A 24,708-nucleotide genomic window follows, 5' to 3' on the forward strand; every position below is an offset into this window, starting at 1 on the left:
TTATGACAAGAGGGAAGCCCTCCCTCTTGGACCTCCTTCCACCTCTAACCCCCATCCCATTCATCTAGGTCACCACAGAGCACCAAGTTGATCTCCTTGTGCTATTTCTAATCATCACAGATTGAGTCTCAGCAACAAATGTTACAATGTTCTTACTTGTTCATCTTCAGTAAGAGATAGGGAAGTAGAAAGAAAGGGAGAAAGAGAAAGAGAATGAGAGAAAGCAAAAGAGAGAAAGAGTTATTCTCCTAACCATAGAATCAGGTTCTTCTCTTTGGTCTTATTGGGTCAACTTAACTCAAGGGCCCATCTTCAGACCAATAACTATTCTCAGGAAAATGCTGTGTTCTGTGGGCTGAAGCCAAGACTTCTGACCAGTAAAGAGCATGTGATTGTCACAATGGTCTAAGCCATGATGGCTTAAAATCTGCAAACTTTGCTCCACAAGCCAAATCCATCTAGCCACCTTCTATGTGGCCTAGGAGATAAGGATGACTTTTGCCTTTGTAAGTGGTTATTTGAAAATTTCAGTAAAACCTTTGATTTTGTGTCTTGGTATACAAAGTCTAAATTATTTACTATCTAGTCCCATAAGAAAGTCTGCCAGCTCCTAGTCTAGACTAATCAGAATCTGTCTCTGCAGATGGAGATAATGGGCCACCTTTCCTTGGCGCACATGGAGAATTCCCCAAATGCTAAAGAAAGTTGCTTGGAGAAAGGATATGTGCTCAGTCATGTCCAACTCTTTTGTGACACTTTGGATTGTAGCCCTCCAGGATCCTCTGAACATGGGAGTTTTCTGGCAAGAATGCTAGAGTGGGTTGCCATTTCCTCCTGAAAGGGATGTTCCCAACCCAGGGAGGGAATCCATGTCTCCTGCCTCTCCTGCATTGCAGGTAAAGTCTTTTCCCAGTGAGCCATTGGGGAAGACCTTGGAGATAGGATAGAAACATCTAAAGTGGCAATGTCAGATACTCATAAACTTTGGTTAACTGTGTCCCAATTCCCTCCATTAGTGTACATAAATATTACTAATCAGTATTTATTGTGTCTATTATTTTGTGCTGAACTCTGTTCTAGGCACCATGATAATAATCAGAACTTGCCCATGAACAATATCTCATCCTTAGTCTTGCCCAAACAGGTAAAATTCCCCCAGAAATTTTGTTTTGGTCTGGTACAGGAGATGAAGGAAGGCATGGTCTCAAGTAATACCTATGTAAAGTGGACCATTTAGTTCCTGGGGCACCACATAAAATAATATAAAGCACTAAAAGTAATAAGACCTTTTCAGTGCAGATTGGGGTCACCCATAAATGCTGTTCACTTAAGCTCTCAAACAGGCTTAAATAATCATATAAAACTTGGTCCCATGTTTTGAATGTAGTTAGAGGAACATGCAATTTAGATTTAAAAAATCAATGTATATTAGTGTTAATCTGAATTTACTTTAAAAGAAAAACAATAGTCCAGGAGATAATATAATGATTAGGAATCAATTTTTACAAGTTTTATTTTTTTAAATGTCTCATGTATTTAGTATCTGAGATCAGTTCTATAACAAAGTTTAAAGTAAGGTAAAATACCAGTGGATTATAGCTGGGTAATTAGCCACTGTCTGTTTATTTAAGAGGCTTTGAGTTTGTGGTTTAGTTTAGGATTTACTGGGAAAGACTGGTACATGGATGGAAGTCCAGTGGTACAAACTGTAATCCTTGCCCAATTATCTAGGGATACAATTAATCAAGTGACAAAGACAGAACATTTGTGAAATTATTTATCTTCTACAGTGAGATTCTGGCTTGAAATATAGTCTTATTTGAGGTGTTGATTTAAATCACTGTTTAAAATGTGACTTGAGGCAATTTTGGTGAATTTTATGTTTTGTAAATGGTAGAGTGCAATATGGTTATTCTTCTGTTTTGCTCTTCTGTGTCAATTCTTTCATCTATCTTTTGTTGCTTTTAAAATAAATATCTGGACTAATCCTGCCAAGAGAAGATCACACCCCAAACATGGCCATCCTAGGTCCAAGAGGGGAATGTGTAAGTGTGTGTGCATGCATGTGAGCTTCTATGTCATGAATCACATGGATTAGCCATTGATCAGATGGAATAGTAAGAACTGAAATACTAGTTATAATTTTTTGAGAGCCTACCATGAGCCAGGCACCATACAAGGCTTTTTGCATATATTATTTCTCATCTACGTAAACTATTTGGGTTTATATATTGTCCCTGGCCTATAGATGAGGAAATCAGGCTTGGAGAGGTTGAAAGCCTGCCAAGCTCACAAAGATGGTGAGGGGTAGAGCCTAGATTTAGAGCTTGGGCACAAAAGCCCAAGTTCTTCCTCTAGGTTGCTTCTCCTGTAGGACAGTTGTGTCCTGAAATGGTCTGTTTTCTACCATACAGGGAAAACAGATGGCAGTTAGCTTCTTGTGGCTCTCTATGCTTTCTCTGGAAGTGGAACATCTTTCAGAAATTAGAATGATTTTATTTTGGAAACTTGGGGCTGAGATGCTGTCTGTGCAATAAAATAACAACAATAGCAGCAACAGCAATAAGAGAAGTAGTTAACATTTACTGATAGATTACTATGTATTACCTGGCATGTAAGTTCTATTATTATTATCCCTATTTTGTTTCCCACCTTGAATTGAATCAGTGAAAAGATGAGAAATTTGCCAAGGTCACATGAATGCTAGAGGCAGATCCAGGATCTACAACCAGACTATCCAAATGGCATACTTTCAGCAAGTCCCCTGAGTAAGGCTCTCAGGGTAGAAACCCAGCTCTGCAGACGATTGGCCAGTCAGTATGGGCCCCTGAAGCTCCTGAGCCTCATTTGGAGTCTCACCTGTACCTGCATGCATGCTAAGTTGCTTCAGTCATGTTCAACTCTGTGTGACCCTATGGACTGTATGTAGCCCCCCAGGCTCCTCTGTCCATGGGCTTCTCCAGGGAAAAATACTGGAGTGGGTTGCCATGCCCTTCTCTAGGGGATCTTCTCAACCCAAGGATCGAACCCACGGCTCATGTCTCCTTCTTTGGTAGGTGGGTTCTTTACCACTAGCACCTCCTGGGAAACCCCTCACCTGTACAAGAGGAGTGAATTCTGTCTTGGTGGTCCTCCTCTATGACTCTCCCTGGGAAATGGGGGAGCACAGATAAACGTGATAAACGTGAAAAGAGAGATTCTTCTACCCAAGCAATTTTTCTTTGGTTGATGTTTTTTCTTCTCCTGGCCCTCTTTTATCTGTGAATATCTTTGGATAAAGCCCCGAAGATAGAAAACTAGTTCTCCGTTTAGGACCTAGACAAGATTTGCAAAAAAAGAAAAGAGAAAAAATTTTCCTCTGTTTGCTTCTAGATCTCAGTGAGCCACATGTGACCTGATGAACTTTGCAATCATTTCCTATACAGATTTTCAGATTAGAGATTTGGTTAGTCAATCTGGTAGGGTATTTTCTCAGAGCAACCACTATGCTTGTATTCTGGAAATAGTTGTTCCCTTGTATTCTAGAATCAGTTGCTCCCAGGAGTCCTCCCACCTGGAGAGCCAAGTGAAAACAAGCCCAGACAAGACTTATTGGACTCATGCTTTCAGGTACCAAGACCCTCCTCATTAGACCCTAGTGTGGAGAATCCACAAGTACCCAGGTAGTGGCTGTTCCAGAAACCCATCAGCTTTGGCACTGCTTGAGGCTATGCAAGTTATGTCAGATTTTCTCACTCTCCCCTCCCCAAAACAGTCCCTATGACCACAAAAGAGGGAAGGTCAAATGGCAGAGAATCTGACGTTTTTCGAGCTGTGCCACTGCAACCTGGCGTGGGATCTGGCTAACAGTGAAAGCCGGGGCTTCCAGGTGGCCCCGTGGCAAAGAACCCTCCTGCCAGTGCAGGAGGCACAAGAGATGTGGGTTTGATTCCTGGGTTGGAAGGATCCCTGGAGTAGGAAATGCGACCCACTCTAGTATTCTTGCCTGGAAAATCCCATGGCTAGAGGAGCCTGGTGGGTTACAGTCCATGGAATCATAAAGAGCTGGACTCGATGGAGCACACACACACACACACACACACAACAGCAAAAACTCATGTAAGTTGTTAACTCTCTATGGAGCTTTCACCTCTGTCAGAGACATTTCCTATATGTAAAAGATAGTAATCACATTTCATGGGATCATTTCAAGTATAAAATGAGACAATACTTATAAATAAGCTTATTAAACTTCAAAGCATTTTATATATATCTGAAGGATATAAGAAAGCTCCTTTTTTATCACTACATCTCAAAGATACCTAGATAGGTGATTTATCTTGTTTCTATGGCAGTCAGGGTACAAGGCCATGAAGGAACAGGAATCCTACCTCACAGGGCATTTTGGAGGAGTGAATAATAGGCTGAAAAATGTACAGTGATTGGTTAAGGAGGATTTTGTAATAGTATCCCCCAACTCACATAACCCCTACTATTTCCGCACTGATTTCTCAATAGTCCAAGAAATTTTCTCAGTCAACCCATGATAGTTGCCACTTTTGCTATCCACCAAATGTTTCCGTTTCTACCCTTCAGGGCATACAAGAGAATTGCATTTCTTTGCTCCTCCTTGAAGATGCGGTGCCAGTGTGCGCTTGGAATTCTCTGTTTGCGCATTAGATATTTTCCCTACCTTTGTCTCCTCTGCTCCATGCTCCAGAGGATTGAGTCCCATGAACTGCACATTCCAGATTCCTTAACAATTTTGTTATCATTTACCCTACAAACTAGAGTGAGTTGTCCCATCTTTTAAAATTTAATAATAAAATTAGCCTAATTCCCAGCTAAATGGATTGTCTGTCTTGATGTTTTGAATGGTCCTTCATTATTTCATATTTTTTTCTCCTAGATGTGGAAGTTATCCATTCCATTTATCTATGCCCACTCCCAAAGCCACCATCATAAAGTCTTGGTGAATGTAACAGACTTTCTTAAACATTAAAAGAAGAAGGAAGCCGTTTATGTCACAATTTAGAATTAAATAGCAGATATTCTTTTTTCTAAGTTTATTTTTTATTTTTAGCCGTGCTGGGTCTTTGTTACCGTGTGGCCATTTTTTTTTCCCCTCTGGTGAGAGATCATTGTGGCGAGCAGAGGCTACTCTCTAGTTGTGATGTGCAGGCTTCTCGTTGCGGTGACTTATCTTGTTGTGGAGCATGGGCTTCAGTAGCTGAAGCTCCCAGGCTCTATAGCACAAACTTAATAGTTGCAGAGCATGGGTTTAGTTGCTTTGTGGTATGTGGGATCTTCTCCGATCAGGAATCAAACCCATGTCTCCTGCACTGGTAGGCAGATTCTTTACCACTGAGCCACCAGAGAAGCCCCAATAACAGATATTCTTATACAAGTTATTGTTCTTTGTTCTTTCTACTGATTCAGGCTTTAGTCCTTCATAAACTGGCTCATCTTTTTCTTTTCTCTGACCCTCCTTCCAACCCAGTAGTGGGCCTCCCTTTGTATAACCAAAGATTGTTAACAGCTCTGCTAGACAAATTCTCTGGACATCTACTCCTCCCCCACCTATCTTTGCATTGGAAAGAGAGCTGACATTCCATATAAACATGGCTTGTGTCATCTCACCCCTATACTCTCTTCTGGCTTCCCTAGTGTCTCAGACAGTATAGAATGCTCCTGCAATGCAGGAGACCTGGGTTAGATCCCTGGGTTGGGACAGCCCCATCCATAACTAGGCAGAATACAAAACAGAAAAAAAACAGGTATAGCCAATTTGAGTTAATACCTACCCTCCTGTGCACTTGCTTTGCATTTTTTAAATAGTTTTTCTTTGCTTCTTCTCACCATAGATATGGAAGCCTTGATGGTGCTGATCAAGAGAAAATGGGGCCAAGGAGCCCGGCTCTAGTAAAGACTGTGGACCACCAGGGCTACTATATGGTTGCTGCACAAAGACTTCCCGTTGGAGTAGGGGGAACAGAGCCAGCTTGATGCTAAACTTTGGTCAGTTTGGCTGGACTTATTGTTAGGGCTTCCCTGGAGGCTCAGATGGTAAAGAATCTGCCTGCAATATAGGAGAGCTGGGTTTGATCCCTGGGTCGCAAAGATCCCCTGGAGAAGAGAATAGCTACCCATTCCAGTATTTTTTCCTGGAGAATTCCATGGTCAGACGAGCCTGGCGGGCTATAGTCCACGGGGTCGCAAGGAGTCAGACCTGACTGAGCAACTAATACTTCATTCTCCTTATTATCTGGGCATAGAAACCATAGGGATTTAAACAGGGTGTTCATAGTTTGGGGAGTTCTGGATTCTGGCCATCTCTTCATTTCTTTCCACCACAAAACATGAACTATCAAAGCAAATCCCTCTTTATTACTAGGAAATTGACACAAAGCCTATGCCATACCATGTCTAACTCAGAAATATTCCTCTTTTTCCGTTCTCCTCATTGATGTCTAATTTCAGGTCCTCATATCCCTTTCCAGGACTGTGCTGTCTCCCAAGGTCCACATGCCTTCTGCTCTTCCTCTCTTCTGCCTGTTTATGCATGTGTATGTGTGCCCATCAGAACAAACACAGTTTTCACCCACAGTCAATCTCTCCCATCAGGAAGCTGCATAAGCCTCTCATCCTTATCCGTCCCAGGGTGAACAGAATGAAAACCACAATCACAGAAAACTAATCAAACTGATTGCATGGACCACAGCCTTGTCTAACTCAGTGAAACTATGAGCCATGCCATATAGGGCCATCCAAGATGGACAGGTCATGATGGAGAGTTCTGACAAACATGGTCCACTGGAAAAGAATGGCAAACCACTTCAGTATTCTTGCCTTGAGAACCCTATGAACAGTATGAAAAGGCAAAAAGATATTGCATTGAAAGATGAACTCCCCAGGTCGGTAGGTGCTGAATACACTACTGGAGAAGAGTGGAGAAATAGCTCCAGAAAGACTGAAGAGACAGAGCCAAAGCAAAAACAAAGCCCAGTTGTGGATGTGACCGGTGATAGCAGTCAAGTCTGATGCTGTAAAGAACAATATTGCATAGGAACTTGGAATGTTAGGTCCATGAATCAAGGTAAATTAAAAGTGGTCAAACAGAAGATGGCAAGAGTGAACATCTACATTTGAGGAATCAGCGAACTAAAATGGACTGGAATGGGTGAATTTAATTCAGATAACCATTATAACTACGACTGTGGGCAAGAATGCCTCAGAAGAAATAGAGTAGCCCTCATAGTCTGTTGAGGTCCTTTAATGGACCGGAACCTGGTAGTCCAGAGTTGAGCGATAAGAAAGTAAAGGAGAGAGAAAGAGGCTGATATTCCTTGGTTTTCGCAGAAAGCCAATAAAACCCCTGCACGGGGCTTGCTCTGTTCACGAAGGCCTCAGGCGCCCTCTCAATGGGGTGAAGGTGCAGAGCACCTTCTCGAGAGGGTCTTAGAAGCCCGGGCAGGAAAATGAACACAGAGGACCTCTGCACTCCAGGGGATCAGCCTGAAAAAGAGAGAGAGAGAGAAAGCAAGACATGGGGACCATAGCTCTGATGGAGCAAAGGTGTTTTAATCAACATGGTGTGGGCATATATACTGTAGTTATTCTCAGCAAAGATAAAGATTAAAATTCCAGACTTACAAAACATAGGTGATCCATATTAAAGAGAGAGAGAGTTGTAAATAATAACTTTTACCATTTGGTTCATAAAAAGGAAGAGGGTACTTATCACCATATAGAAAAACTAATGAAGGAAAAGCCTAGATTCCTCAGCCCCCGGGGAGAGGCTTGCCTCTTAATTAATTCAGGAATTAATAAGGAACAGAGAATTCCTGACAGATCCAAAACAGCACACAGGAAGCCTCCTGTTAAATGCTTCCTGACAATAGTCAACAAAGAGTCCAAAATGCAGTATTTGGGTGCAATCTCAAAAATGACAGAATGCTCTCTGTTCGTTTCCAAGGTAAACCATTCAATATCACAGTAATCCAAGTCTGTGTCCCAACAAGTAATGCTGAAGAAGCTGAAGTTGAACAGTTCTATGAAGACCTACAAGACCTTCTAGAACTAACAACCCCAAAATATGTCCTTTTCATTATAGGGGATTGGAATGCAAAAGTAGGAAGTCAACAAACACCTAGAGTAACAGGCAAATATGGCCTTGGAGTACAGAATGAAGCAGGGCAAAGGCTATTAGAGTTTTGCTAAGAGAATGCATGTGTCATAGCAAACACTCCCTTCCAACAACACAAGAGAAGACTCTACACATGGACATCACCAGATGGTCAACACTGAAATCAGATTGATTATATTCTTTGCGGCCAAAGATGGAGAAGCTCTATACAGTCAGCAAAAACAAGACTGGGAGCAGACTGTGGCTCAGATCATGAACTCCTTATAGCCAAATTCAGACTTAAATTGAAGAAAGTAGGGAAAACCACTAGACCATTCAGGTATGACCTAAATCAAATCCCTTACGATTATACAGTGGAAGTGACAAATAGACTCAAGGGATTAGATATGATAGACAGAGTGCCTGAACAACTACAGGGGGAGGTTTGTTACATTGTGCAGGAGACAGGGATCAAGACCATTCCCGAGAAAAAGAAATGCACAAAGGCAAAATGGCTGTCTGAGGGGGCCTTACAAATAGCTGTGAAAAGAAGAGAAGCGAAAGGCAAAGGAGAAAAGGAAAGATATAGCCATTTCAATGCAGAGTTCCATAGAATAGCAAGGAAAGATAAGAAAGCCTTTCTAAGTGATCAATGCAAAGAAATAGAGGAGGTGGCAGTCCTCTCCCAACTTGGAAGCTGCGGCTGCCTCCAGATACTTTCAAGATGGTGACCTCTCTAGGTTCCAACACCTACAACAGGCAGAATTGGAAGGTTGAGGACTTCCCTATTCTGTGCCAGACGTGTTTTGGAGAACACCCATATATCCAAACGACCAAATAAAAGTATGGGAAGGAATGCAAAATTTGTGCCAGGCCTTTCACAGTGTTTCATTGGTGCCCCAGGGTCCTCATGCGTTTCAAGAAGACTGAAGTGTGCCAGACCTGCAGTAAATCGAAGAATGTCTATCAGACTTGCCTCTTAGACCTAGAGTATGGCCTGTCCATCCAGGTTTGTAATGTAGGATTATATTTTAAGGATGATATGCCAAAATCTGACGTCAACACGCAAAATATGGAGAGAGAGATTTCCAACTCTGATGGAAAGCAGTCAGGTGGCATGTTGGGGAAAGCCACATCCACCAGTGACATGCTGCTCAAACTGGCCCAGACCACCCCTACTACAAAAGGAATCAACCACACCTTTGCTCCTTCTAGGTGAAAGGAGAATGTAAGAGAGGAGAGGAATGTCCATACAGACATGAAAAACCAACAGATCCGGATGACCCCCTTGCTGATCAGAACATTAAAGACCTTATGGAATCAACGACCCTGTGGCAGATAAACTCGTAAAGCGGGCTTTAACAATGCCACATCTGGACCCACCAGAGGACAAGACTATTACAACACTGTATGCTGGTGGTCTGGGTGATACCATTACTGAGACTGATCTAAAGAATCACTTCTACCAGTTTGGAGAGATCCGGACCATCACTATTGTGCAGAGACAGCAGCGTGCTTTCATCCAGTTTGCCACAAGTCAGGCTGCAGAAGTGGCTGCCAAGAAATCCTTTAATAAACCGGTTGTTAATAGCTGTAGGCTCAAAGTGAAATGGGGAAGGTCCCAGCAGCCAGAGGAAAAGAAAAGGAGAAGGACGGAACCACAGATACTGGAATCAAGCTTGAGCCTGTTTCAGGGCTCCCAGGAGCTCTTTCTCCTGCTGCTGCTGCAGAAGAAGCCTCTGCCAACTACTTCAACCTACCCCCTAGTGGTCCTCCAGCTGTGGTGAACAATTGCCCTGCCACTCCCACCTGGTATTGCCCCCCCCAACCCCCAGGTTTTGGGCCACACATGTTCCACTCCATGGGACCATCCCCTCCTTTCATGAGGGCTCCAGGACCAATCCACTATCTTTCTTAGGATCCTTAGAGGATGGGAGCTCATACCAGGAAACACAGCAGCCCCTAGCACTTATCACTGCTCTGGGGCTCTATGGAAGAGAAGGTGCTTAAATATCCTAGTAAATGAATCCCCAAATAAACATGTTTTTCCTTCCTTTGTAGTTTCCATGGTAGTGGAATGTATCCAGATGTAGGCAATTGGAGAACGACAGCCTTGATTTCCTCTATGTGTTCTCCAAGGATTGATGGACCTGAAATAAGCTGCTATTAACACATCTGGTTACTGCTATAACATCACTAATAAAACTTAATGCCTCTTCCCCTCACCTATGTGGGGAACAAGCAACTGGGTGAATTGGAGTGTTCAACCAAGTTACCTTCCCAATTACAAGTTCATTTTGTATCTTCTTTTGGGGGGTGGGGAGGGTGGGAACTAACCTGCAGTAAGAAAAACAAGCAAACAATTTTTGACCATTTTTATGTCCATTGAATGTTTTCCTTCTAATCCTCTAAAAAAAAGATTACTAGTACTAATCATTGTAGTGGCATGAGGGTGATTTAATGCTTCTAAAATCACATTCTTGAAGGACAAGTAGAAACAGCACCCAGCACGTTAGATATCTCTCCTTTCCTCATTTGTTACTAAAGGAATCTGGCTGATAGTTTTACTTCTTTCAGTTCAGTTCAGTCACTCAGTCGTGTCCGACTCTTTGTGACCCCATGAATTGCAGCACGCCAGGCCTCCCTGTCCATCACCAACTCCCGGAGTTCACCCAGACTCACGTCCATCGAGTCAGTGATGCCATCCAGCCATCTCATCCTCTGTCATCCCCTTCTCCTTTTGCTACCAATCCCTCCCAGCATCAGTGTCTTTTCCAATGCGTCAACTCTTCGCATGAGGTGGCCAAAATACTGAGTTTCAGCTTTAGCATCATTCCTTCCAAAGAAATCCCAGGGCTGATCTCCTTCAGAATGGACTGGTTGAATCTCCTTGCAGTCCAAGGGACTCTCAAGAGTCTTCTCCAACACCACAGTTCAAAAGCATCAATTCTTCAGCGCTCAGCCTTCTTCACAGTCCAACTCTTGCATCCATACATGACCACAGGAAAAACCATAGCCTTGACTAGACGAACCTTTGTTGGCAAAGTAATGTCTCTGCTTTTGAATATGCTATCTAGGTTGGTCATAACTTTGCTTCCAAAGAGTAAGCGTCTTTTAATTTCATGGCTGTAGTCACCATCTGCAGTGATTTTGGAGGCCAAAACATAAAGTCTGACACTGTTTCCACTGTTTCCCCGTCTATTTCCCATGAAGTGGTGGGACCGGATGCCATGATCTTCATTTTCTGAATGTTGAGCTTTAAGCCAACTTTTTCACTCTCCTCTTTCACTTTCATCAAGAGGCTCTTTAGTTCCTCCTCACTTTCTGCCATAAGGGTGGTGTCATCTGCATATCTGAGGTGATTGATATTTTTCCTGGCAATCTTGATTCCAGCTTGTGCTTCATCCAGCCCAGTGTTTCTCATAATGTACTCTGCATATAAGTTAAATAAGCAGGGTGACAATATACAGCCTTGACGAACTCCTTTTCCTATTTGGAACCAGTCTGTTGTTCCATGTTCAGTTCTAACTGTTGCTTCCTGACCTGCATACAGATTTCTCAAGAGGCAGATCAGGTGGTCTGGTATTCCCATCTCTTGAAGAATTTTCCACCGTTTATTGTGATCCACACAGTCAAAGGCTTTGGCATAGTCAATAAAACAGAAATAGATGTTTTTCTGGAACTCTCTTGCTTTTTCCATGATCCAGTGGATGTTGGCAATTTGATCTCTGGTTCCTCTGCCTTTTCAAAAACCAGCTTGAACATTTGGAAGTTCACGGTTCACATATTGCTTAAGCCTGGCTTGGAGAATTTTGAGCATTACTTTACTAAGCGTGTGAGATGAGTGCAATTATGCGGTAGTTTGAGCATTCTTTGGCATTGCCTTTCTTTAGGATTGGAATGAAAAGTGATCTTTTCCAGTCCTGTGGCCACTGCTGAGTTTTCCAAATTTGCTGGCATATTGAGTGCAGCACTTTCACAGCATCATCTTCCAGGATTTGAAATAGCTCAACTGGAATTCCACTACCAAAAAAAAAAAAAACCCCAAAATTACTTTTCATTCCTGTCAATCCTGTCATTCCTGTCAAAGATGGAAAAACAGATGTCATGAAGCTGTGTATCATTGAAGAAACCTGGTGTTTGAGATGAAATTATCTTAAAGAACTTCCTACACACTTTAACAAACTGTGAAAGGAAAAGAATTAGAGTGTGTTTGAATGGAAGACTTATGGCCTACAGCTGGAATGTCGATCTTCAGCATTCACCTTTGTGTGACTTCAGCATCTCATTTTAATTCCTGCTCTGGGCAGGGGATTCTGTTTTGTCTTAGAATATTTGGAAATAATTGAATTGTAGATGGCAAAAAAAAAAAAAAAGATGTGTTGTATTTTTGTTCTGAAAAATTAAAATGGGTCAATTTAAAAAAAAAAGAAAAAGAAAAAATAGAGGAAAACAATAGAATGGGGAAGACTAAGTATCTCATCAAGAAAATTAGAGATACCAAGGGAACATTTCAGGCAAAGATGGGCACAATAAAGGACAGAAATGGTATGGACCTAACAGAAGCAGGAGACATTAAGAAGAGGTTAATATGCACAAAGAATTCTGTGCAAGAATGCACAGAAGAACTATACAAAAAAAGATCTTAATGACCCAGGTAACCATGATGGTGTGATTACTCACCTAGAGCCAGACATCCTGGAGTGGAAAGTCAAGTGGGCCTTAGGAAGCATCACTACAAACAAAGCTAGTGGTAATGATGGAATTCCAGTTGAGCTATTTCAAATCCTCAAAGATGATGCTGTTAAAGTGCTGCAGTCAATGTACTAGCAAATTTGGAAAACTCAGCAGTGCCCACAGGACTGGAAGAGGTCAGCTTTCATTCCAGTCCCAAAGAAAGAAAAGGAAAGAAAGTGAACGTGAAGTCGCTCAGTTGTGTCCAACTCTTTGCGACCCCATGGATTGTAGCCTACCAGGCTCCTATGTCCATGGGATTTTCCAGGCAAGAATTCTGGAGTGGGTTGCCATTTCAAAGAAGGGCAATGCCAAAGAATGTTCAAGCTACTGCACAACTGCACTCATCTCACATGCTAGCAAAGTAATGCTCAAAATTCTCCAAGCCAGGTTTCAACAGTATGTGAACTGTGAATTTCCAGATGTTTAAGCTGGATTTAGAAAAGGAAGAGAAACCAGATAGCAAATTGCCAACATCCATTGGATCATAGATAAAGCAAGAGAGTTCCAGAAAAACATCTACTTCTGCATTATTGGGGCTTCCCTTGTGGCTCAGCTGGCAAAGAACCTGCCTGCAATGCGGGACCTGGGTTTGATCCCTGGGTTGGGAAGATCTGCTGTAGAAGGGAAAGACTACCCATGCCAGTATTCTGGCCTGGAGAATTCCATGGACGAATAGTCCATGGGGCACAAAGAGTCGGACACGAGCGAATTGCACTTTCACTTTCTGCTTTATTGGTTACGCCAAAGCCTTTGACTGTGTAGATCACAACAAACTGCAGAAAATTCTTCAAGAGATGGGAATACCAGACTTTACCTGCCTCCTGAGAAATCTGTATGCAGGTCAAGAAGCAACAGTTAGAACCAGACATGGAACAAAAGAATGGCTTGAAATTGGGAAAGGAGTACATCAAAGCTCTATATTGTCACCCTGCATATTTAACTTATATGCAGAATACATCATGCAAAATGCCAGGCTAGATGAAGCACAAGCTGCAATCAAGATTGCTGAGAGAAATATCAATAACCTCTGATACACAGATGATACCACCCTTATGGCAGAAAATGAAGAGGAACTAAAAAGCCTCTTGATGAAGGTGAAAGAGGAGAGTGAAAAAGCTGCCTTAAAACTCAACATTCAAAAAACTAAGATCATGGCAACTGGTCCTGTCACTTCATGGCAAATAGATGGGGAAACAATGGAAACCGTGACAGACTTTATTTTCTTGGGCTCCAAAACCACTGCAGATGGTGACTGCAGCCATGAAATTAAAAGACACTTGCTCCTTGGAAGAAAAGCCATGACCTACCTAGACAGCATATTATAAGGCAGAGATATTACTTGGCCAACAGTGGTCCATCTAGTCAAAGCTATGGCTTTTCCAGTAGTCATGTATGGATGTGAGAGTTGGACTATAAAGAAAGCTGAGTGCTGAGGTATTGATGCTTTTGAACTGTGGTGTTGGAGAAGACTCTTGAGAGTCACTTGGACTGCAAGGAAATCAAATCAGTTCATCCTAAAGGAAATCAGTCATGAATATTCATTGGAAGGACTGATGCTGAAGCTGAAACTCCAATACTTTGGCCACCTGATCTGAAGAACTGACTTATTGGAAAAGACTCTGGATGCTGGGAAAGATTGAAGGTAGGAGGAGAAGGGGACCACAGAGGATGATGGTTGGATGGCATCACTGACTCGATGGACATGAGTTTGAGCAAGCTCCAGGAGTTGGTGATGGACACGGAAGCCTAGAGTACTGCAGTCCATGGGTGGCATAGAGTTGGACACGACTGAGAGGCTGACAGAACTGAACTGAATTGAATGTGTGCTCACTCGTTCAGTTGTATACGATGTGTGACCACATGAACTGTAGACTGCCAGGCTCTGTCCTTGGAGTTTCCCAGGCAAGTATACTATACTATACTATACTATACTATATACTATATAGTATATATATATACTATACTATACTCTAGTGGGTTGCCACTTCCTACTTCAGGGGATCTTCCTGACCCAGGGATTGAACTCACATATCCCACGTCTCCTGCATTGTTAGGTGGATTCTTTACCACAGAGCCACGTGGGAAGCTCCCTGCCTGTTTATGAGCTTCCTAAAATCAGATTCAATTGGGTCAGCCCATTCTTTGTATTTTAGTTAAAAATATTTTCTTTGTCTATTTTATCTTTAATAATAGAGATTGTGCTTGCTCATTGTAAAATACAGACACATATTTAGAGAAAGAGTGAAAGTCCTTATGACTCAATTCTAATCATTCCCTAGAAGTAGCCACAGTTAATCGGAGAAGGCAATGGCACCCTACTCCAGCACTCTTGCCTGGAAAATCCCATGGATGGAGGAGCCTGGCAGGCTGCTGTCCATGGGGTCGCTGAGAGTCGGACACGACTGAGCGACTTCACTTTCACTTTTCACTTTCATGCATTGGAGAAGGAAATGGCAACCCACTCTAGTGTTCTTGCCTGGAGAATCCCAGGGTCGGTGGAGCCTGGTGGGCTGCTGTCTCTGAGGTCGCACAGAGTCGGACACGACTGAAGTGACTTAGCAGCAGCAGCAGCAGCCACAGTTAATAGTTTATTTTGTTTCCTTCCATACATTTTCCTATATATGTACAAACACATGCACATATATGTGTATGTATACATGCTTTATACTATGTACTTTGGTATATAGTTAGTGCAACTTGACCTTTTCACTTAAAAATATATGCAGAAATCTTTATATGTCAATACACATGAACCTACTCTATTTTCAAAGGCTGTGATACGCTCCCTTTATTTTACGGATTTACTGATATTTATTTAACCAACCCTCTTTGATGAATATTTTTGTACTTAACAGTTTTCACTGTCACAGACTGTTACTTAATGAAGCCTTATATCTATCTACATATTTTTTAGATTTTTAAATACCTCTAACAGTTGCTTTCAGACTTACAGTATTTTCAAAAGTTAAATATATTTTGTGTCATAAGTGTACAGTTTAAAATACCAAATAGCACTGTGATATTTATAACAAAAGAGCAGTCTCTTGCCCCTCTCACTCTACATTCCCAATTTCAATTCCCCATATGCAACTTCTTTCAACTCCTTTACTTGTACTGTGATCTCATTTCTTTTCTCATACAATGTATTATTTTCTCTGTAATTAATACCTTGTTTTTTCATTTTCTCAATTTTCCATGTATATATCACTATCCCCCCCGACAGCCCCCACCGCCCCCCCCCCCGCCCCTGCCTGCCAAATTTAAGAATAGAATTGAAAATCTTCTGTACTTTCAAAGTTTTGGACATCTCAACAGTATATTATTTTTTAATAAATAATACTTTGTTTTTACTTTGGCTCCATTCCTTCATTCTTTCTGGAGTTACTTCTCCACTGATCTCCAGTAGCATATTGGGCACCTACTGACCTGTGGAGTTCCTCTTTCAGTATCCTATCATTTTGCTTTTTCATACTGTTCATGGGGTTCTCAAAGCAAGAATACTGAAGTGGTTTGCCATTCCCTTCTCCAGTGAACTCCGGGAGTTGGTGATGGACAGGGAGGCCTGGTGTGCTGCGATTCATGGGGTCGCAAAGAGTCAGACAAGACTGAGCGACTGATCTGATCTGATCTGATCTCCAGTGGACCACATTCTGTCAAACCTATCCACCTTTGCCAACAAAGGTCTGTCTAGTCAAGGCTATGGTTTTTCCAGTGGTCATGTATGGATGCGAGAGTTGGACTGTGAAGAAAGCTGAGCGCTGAATAATTGATGCTTTTTAAGTGTGGTGTTGGAGAAGACTCTTGAGAGTCCTTTGGACTGCAAGGAGATCCAACCAGTCCATTCTGAAGGAGATCAGCCCTGGGTGTTCTTTGGAAGGAATGATGCTAAAGCTGAAACTCCAGTACTTTGGCCACCTCATGCGAAGAGTTGACTCATTGGAAAAGACTCTGATGCTGGGATGGATTGGGGGCAGGAGGAGACGGGGACGACAGAGGATGAGATGGCTGGATGGCATCACCAACTCGATGGACATGAGTTTGAATGAACTCCGGGAGATGGTGATGGACAGGGAGGCCTGGCGTGCTGTGATTCATGGGGTCGCAAAGAGTTGGACACGACTGAGCAACTGAACTGAACTGAACTGAATACTTTGTTATTCATCTATCAATGGACAGTTTGTTTCTCAAACATGTAGTAGCTTATTTTAATTTTATTTTTCTTGCAGATCTTTTTCTACAGATTTCTGTCTTTTTTTCTGAATCAGTGATCATTTTTTTTTTCTGGGACCACTGCACAACTGTCAGTTGTTATCTTGGGACCTGCATTCACATCAGCCTGGTACCCACTCTGTTTCTCTCTTGTGTTGAGTTTCTGGTTTCTTCAGTGATAGATGTTCCTTTCCCCTTTTGACCACTTTATCCAGGGCACCTATCCCAAAACCTTCAGAGAGGAAGCATTCAGATGTTTGTTGACTGACAGAATGAATAAAGGTGTGAATGAATTAATGTCTTACTACTAGGCTAGACCACAGTTTGAGACTTAAAAGAAAAAGAAAAAAAAGTATAACTCCAAATTTTGTAAGGATTCAGTGAAATCTCCAGAGAGCAAACTTGAGGTGACACGGGTGGCAAGTAAACTCATGTGTGTGAGCTGCATGGTCTAGCTTAGGGTGGAAGCCACAGCAGTAGAGAAGCATAAAGCTGGCTGCTCTGTGCAGGAATCCTGCCCTTGGCCTCATTAACACCCTACTATATCCAATGGTAACAACCAGCCATAGGCAAGAAGCATGTGAAGCAGGCTGGTAAGCTGGCCTCCATATCATAGCCCCTGGCTTTTTGGCCCTAATGAGGATTGCTTTTGTCCTTGAATTTAGCCCAATTCCTCCCAGCAGGCTGCCCTTTAAAGACGTGTCTTATCAGCAGTCCCTGCCCCAAGATGAGGAAAGTTTCCTCTTCTCTTAATGACTCTCTATGTGTTTTGTCCAGACCAATTTACTACTGCAACCCACCTTTACTCAGTAGAGCTTTGCTCTAAGCTCCAGAGGTTAAGGTCAAGCTTTCTTCAAAAGTCTTTCTTCCAAAACCTTGAATCATTTATTTGTTTGCCTTCCACTGCACTTTTTCGAGCACAGTCAGCACTACCCTTTCCTTGCTCACAGTTCAGAATTGCAGGGACCTCTGTGAACACAGACTGTCAGTGCCTTGCAGGCCCTCTTTGACTCTCAGATTTTCACAAGAGCAGACAGCCCCTGAGTAAAAGCCATTTTCTTCTAGCTGCCCACTGGGTATTTCAGGATTCTTGGTTGTCAAGGGTTGTTGCTTTCATCTTATTGCACAAACATGGAAACAATCCAGGAAGCAGGTAAAGGTGAGAGGGCATCTTTAAAAAGGAGATTAAGGGCCAGCGTGAGGAGGCAGGAGGCTAACCAGAGTAGGGGCTGCTTGAGGCAGTTTTCTCTTGCATTTACTAATCTGGGAGGCTTTCCACCAAAGATAATGTTGACTCATCCCTACCAAGAACCTACTCTGTGCCACTAATACAAACATACCATCTCATTGAATCTTTACAGAACTTCACAAGATAGGAAAGAGGTTTTAGAGGTTCACTTGCCCAAGGCCACATAACTGATGAGCAGTTATGGGCTCCCTGAATGTGGACTTTTATAACACTAAAAAAAAGGAAAGTCTTGTGCAGGTCAGGACAAATTGGTCACCCTGTAACAATACTGATGGGCCATATCCACTCCACAATTCCCTACTGGGTTGGCCAAGGCTTTGCCTGACCTCTGACCTATATCACAGTTCTGTTTTTCCATCTGTCCAATCTACTTCTTCCCCTACTTTCTGTATCCATAGGTGTTGATTTCTGAAAAGCACCTTGCAAGTCAAATTCTTAGCCTCTGCACCTGGAGATCCCCCACCAACTCCCACTCCTATAGAGCATCATTGCCTTGCAGAAATGCAGAAGAACCCCAGCCAATCAAAGCCCCAGTCACAAACTGGTCCATGTGTGGGAGGCATTGGGGTAGAGGATCTGACATTTCCACTCTCAGACACAGATATTTTTCCAGTTGCAAAAGTCATAGTACACAGGACCAGGCTGATGATATTCTGACTTGCTTAGCTTTTATCGGTTAGGAGAGAGGAGGAGGTTAGCCTGTGAGTAACCAGACACATCTGGAAAAGTGTAAGGGGTGATGGGCAACTTGCTCAAACATTTACACAACTATTCCTCCTTTCCTTTGAGGACATGTTCTTATTATCCCCTGAACAAATGCTTGTTCATTTGTGGTTACATTTTAGTGATAATGTTTTATAACTGACTAAAGGGCTTTCTAGGTGCAGGTTTCTTAATTTAAAAATGGATTTTGGTTTGGATATACTTTTTCAGTTAAAAAAGTCCTACTCCTAAAAATGATCTTTGTCCTTTCCTAACTACAGGTAAGAAGTAATGCCTTTCCTCTAGGAAAAAACACCTCCAAGTCTCAGTGTAGTCACATATCACCCCCTTACTCAGGTGTGCCTTAAGATGGGACACGCCTGTTTGTACATGTCCTAAGGTCCCTGAAGTTGCCCAGATGGGATGTTTTGGGACAGGTGTTTGGACAGGAAGATGGAGAGTAGTTGAGGAGTCATTTCCTCTAATAGTCAAAGTCCTCTCAGTGTGACAGTTCTGTCACCTCCACATCACATACTTCTTTACACTTCATCACACCTGTTCACACGTAGGGGCACTGACGAATCAATTAACAGCATCTTCTTGGTGCTCACACATCACTTTGCATCAAAATGGCCATTCTTTTGATATGGGCTGATGTTTCCCTTCCTTGTTGGAAACTTTCCAAGGTATGAGTCAAAATACAACCAAACTTGATTGCAAAATCATTGAGAGGATTAGTAAGAGCCACAGACATTTCAAGTTGTAAGTGGGAGTGAAATCTTTGTTTTTCTTTTAATGTGACAACCATTGCAATGTGTAGACAGCCAAATGCCACTTGCTGTGCATTTGGCCTTGGGGAAAGAGGATTCACTCTGAACTGAGTTGATCATTAGGAAAATACGGATAATAATGCCTATAATTATTGTCACCTCACAGGATTGATGAGGTTCTAATGAAATACTCTGTGAAAGCACTCTTGGCAAATAGTATAATGCTGATATGCTACAAAAACATAAATTATAAAACAAGCAAACAAACAATAGTAGATTGATGAAGGAACTAATCAGAAAGACTGGTAAATAAACAAAAAACAATGGTAAAAGCCATTATGGGTAGCACAGTCAGAGAGAATTAAGTCTTATAAAGAGACTGTTCTGTAGAAAGTTTCTTTTTTTTTTTAAATTTGGTTTGCAACAATTCAGACACCAAAAGTTTGATTAAAACAGTCATGTAGGAAGTTGTTCTTAAAGACTGGTCTGAACAAGAGAGATTAAGTGACTTGTTTGAAGTTAAACACAATACCCAAACTGCCTCTGTGAGAGAGGAGGAAAGAAGGTAAAAGTAAGGCGGGTGATTGACAGGTTCTGAGTGGGACAAGGAGAAAAAAAGTATTTTGTGCCGAATGTATGGTGATATGAAGCTCTGAACACTGGCAGGAAGCTGTGGAAGGGGAGACCAGGGCAGCTGCCAGTCCAATTTGGCGGGCAGCAGACTGAAGAAGTACAGCTTATTTTTAGCAAGAGCAGCTCAGAAGCAGCATAGACAGCCTGAGAAATGCTAAAGTTGATCCTCAGACATGAGATCTATGCACAGTTGGTAGAGTGACAGGCTGACATCATGGGTGTCTGAAAGCAAGAGGACCTCTGAGGACCTCTGGTCCAGTTTCAGATTTTCAAGACGCAGCTTCATACACATAATAGCAATGACCACAGCAGTATCACTGAGTGGGAGACACCAGCAATCTTGCACTGACATTCCTGTATATAATCCCAAGGCATTCTAGAGAGATCAGAACAAGCCCCTTAGTCCTCACCAAGGGGAATGTGCACCCCAAAGTCCAGAGAGGATAAAAGCTACTAGTGTGCAAAATCCATGTCACCTCTTGCCAATAAAATACTTGCCTCAGATACCCACACACTGCGTGAAGCCTTCTCCTGTACTCAATGCCCATGCTTTAACTGAATCTAATCCTTTACCTGAATTTGAGAGAAACATGTAAATGAATCCTTTATTCTGTGGTTGCTTTGGGATTTTCCTGCCAGTCTTTTCTCCCATCCTAGGGAATTGGCATAGGAGTTTAGACTATCATTCTATCCCAAGAATGAATTTCTGGGATAGGAAGGATTGTTCATCCCTTAATATAAGGCCTTACTCTCCTCCTGAATTAGGGATTCTGCTAGGTCCACTGGACAGACAGTTGGTTAGCTTTCTAGCATCCTGTAAGAACACCACGGAAGGATCCCTGTTCTTTCTTATAAGAAGTGTTAAATACTTGGATGAACTAGGGTGGTTCTTTTCTTTTGCCACCAGTCTTTCATTCCTTAATCCATGCACTTTGCCTTTATCCAGCCACAAAAATAGATCTCCCAAGATCAGTCATGACCTCCATCTCCCTTCCTAGTCCATTTGCCTTAGAAGACCTAGGCTGTACTCAACACAGTTCCCCACCAGCTCTTTCTTAAAACTATCTTCTTCCTTGGAGTTCGTGATTCTACTTGGTCCAGGTTTTTCTCTTTCATCCTTAGCGGTGGGTGCTGTCTTTTCCCTTGCCTTTCTCCTTACTACTCAAGGCTTACCTCTCAGGTGAGCACTGGGCCCTGCTTTGAAAGCAAATCAGATTGCTTCAGGGAGGGATTTCTTAGTGTCTGAAGAATTGGAATAGGGGTCTCCTAACCAGAAATAGAGGGGCATTGAGAATAATTTTGGCCTCTAGCAGGATTTTACCTTTAATTGGGGAATCAAGCTCACTGAAGAGCAATTTTATTTTTGCTTTTTTTTTTTTTTTCAAAAGAGAAACTGACAGTTTGATACACTGTATCAAAAATCACTGATTTATCTTATCTTGAAAACAGATCTGGCAGTGAATGGCCTATGCTGCTTAGTTTTATAAATATAAATGTATCAGTCAAGTCGCTTTAAAGCACTAGTATCAAGAGACAAAAAAACCTCCATCCTTATTGGTTACTCCTTTATGTGAAGTTATATTTTAAGAGATGGTATATAGCCTTATGATAAATCTGAATCAACATAATAAAGGGGCATGCTATAACACTATTCAGATGGGTAATAAAATATGGTATGTTTGGATTAAGATACACTAGGGTGATTTTAAGTATCATTTTCTTCATAAATACTGTTAACGTTAACTATTACCAACCCTCTCCGTCTCTCCGATGAGGTTTCCCACAGTTGCACCAAGAATGAAAGCTAATGAAATTTGTGTTAAGACTCAGTAACCTTTTAATTCACTTGAATTAAGGATTTCTCAATTAGAGGCAAAAGGCAGATCTAGGAAAAGGAATGTGTATTTACTTTCTGTTTAAAGACTTTTTGGATTAAAAGATATAAACGGATAACACTACAAAATTAGTTTTTGCTGTGATGGCAAGGTTAAGACTTCTGCTGTTGCTAGGATATACCGCCCTATCACAGCTGATCTTGACGGTGAAAATTGGTGCCTTAATTTCCCAGTGGTCCGTGCTACTTCTGACTTAGGCCTCATTCTGGTTAATCACACTGTCATTCTCGCTGCAGATTGCCTTTTGACATCTTCATCTGCACAAGGGTCCTGTAGCCAAGTCTCGGTGTGTAGAGTCAATTCCACAGTCTTCAGTGGTCAGGGTCTGTTCTCTGGGATCTGGTACTGACGGGGAGGAAAGGGACTTAGGAAGAACAAAGGTGTGCTATTGCTGGACACAAGGTTGGAAGGAAAACGGTATTTCTTTTTGTGTACTTGCCTCTATAATTGGGAGCCATATGCAAATGAAATTATAGAGCATATCGTAATATACAGAGTTAAAGTTTGCAATAATTTGACCCGTGTAATTTCTAGTGAAATAATAGTAATAAAACAAAATCTATCATTTACATTTTAGAATCCAAGGAAGATGGGAAAGTCAGATTTATTGTATTTGAACATCTAGCTGTTAGGAACCCCTTTTTATGTCTTTAACCAGTTAATACATAAATAAAAAACTTGGAGCTGGTACCTCATTTCCTGAGTCTGAGATGGATTATCCAAAATATTTCCATATTGCCAGTTATTTTGGTAATCAACAATATCAAGAATAGATATTTTTCATTAGAATTTTATCCCAATAGAAAGGCTTGACTTAAATTATCACTGGCATTTATTTAACATCCAATTTAGATTTAGTATGTAACAGATAAACCTCTAAAACTCACATAAGAATGTAAAGTAAGTATCAAGGAACTTAAACTTGGTGATGTTAAATCATTTGCTTGGGGACTCAGTTGGTAAGTGGCAGAAGCGGTTTGAATCCTTATCTCTTAGGTCCCCAAGCCCATAGTGTTTTTTATTACAGTACCTTATACTGCCTCCATACCACATTGGAAGTTGTATCATATATTTCTGGAACCATTTGTCTTACAAATGATGTTATAAGTAGTAATTCTGATAAAATAGATTCAAGGTGTATAGCTTGTGTTTCCACTGCAGTTTTCATGTATAACATTATGTTATAGAGAGAACCCTGGGCTGAGGCCCCCAAAAGAACCTACAGCTTTTAGAGGCTGCAAGCAATGAAGGGGCACAGGAGGTGATTGTGCGATTTCGTCATTACCAAGAGTAGGGCTATAAGCGGCAGCCCTCCTTCAGGTACACGGCTCTACCTGGATATTGCTGGCGGAAGATTTCTTTTTTTTCTTCCAGAATAATCACTGTTGTGTGGATATTCTTCTGGGAAATGAAATCCAGTACTGAAAGTCTACCAGGGTTTCTATGGGTGACCTATAGGGCTCTTATGCATTGGCATCCTGGGATATGTGGCAGAATGTGTCACTTTCATTAAAACCCAAAGCCATTTCATGGACTGTAAAGGCAATAGAGATCACCATGGAAAAAGCCAGGGAATTCTGAGGGTGCAGCCTGGCCAAAGGATAAAATGTAGAGATCTGAGTATGGAATACAAGCTTGAGTGTTAGGGGATAATTCTAGCAGGTTCTTGGCCATATCTCTTAAAGAAGCACAGACTATATACTGTACTTTTTTTCTTAAAAAAAGATATTTAAATATTCCTGTAGTTGCTTGAAAGACCATTTAATTCCTTCTTAATATTTATATACTTGTTTATAAAGAGTTCTGGAAAATTACGTAAATAGAGTGAAAGAGAAAAAGGACTCAGTCTACTAACTCAGCATGTCACTTTGGGAAAGTCACTTAACCTCTCTTAGTGCTAGTGCTTAGTCACTCAGTCATGTCCAGTTCTTTGCGACCCCAAGAACTGTAATCCACCAGGCTCCTCTGTTCTTGGGATTCTCCATAAAATGCATTTTATGAAAACGCTGAGAAAGGTCTGGAGTTTCCCTGGTGGCTCAGATAGTAAAGAATCTGCCTGTAATGTAAGAGACTTGGGTTCGATCCTTGGGTGGGAAAGACCCCCTGGAGAGAGGAATGGCAACCCATTCCAGTATTCTTTCCTGGAGAATCCCCAAAACAGAGGAGCCTGGTGGGTTACAGTCCACGGGTCGCAAAGAGTTGGGCATGACTGAGTGACTAAGCACTAGCACTGGGCAAAATGAATTCCTTACAAAGATTACAGTATGGAATTGTGGGGGGAAGGTGGCAGTTTAGTAAAGAAACCTTGCTCAGCCAGGTGATCAAGGTCAACTTCATCAGTCATATGTCATGTTGGTAGAATGCACTCTTGATATTCTGTGATGAAAATGGCAATTTACCTCTATGATA

General features: G+C 41.8%; 1 pseudogene; it reads left to right on the plus strand.

Annotated features, from left to right (window-relative positions):
* Positions 1 to 8,608: 8,608 nt before the first annotated feature.
* LOC147364474 (pre-mRNA-splicing factor RBM22 pseudogene) lies at positions 8,609 to 10,070 on the plus strand (annotated as a pseudogene).
* Positions 10,071 to 24,708: the final 14,638 nt, after the last annotated feature.

This window comes from Bos grunniens, chromosome 10, assembly GCF_055505025.1.
Source record: "Bos grunniens cultivar Pamir isolate PY7600 chromosome 10, Bosgru_T2T1.0, whole genome shotgun sequence".
Taxonomy (NCBI): domain Eukaryota; kingdom Metazoa; phylum Chordata; class Mammalia; order Artiodactyla; family Bovidae; genus Bos; species Bos grunniens.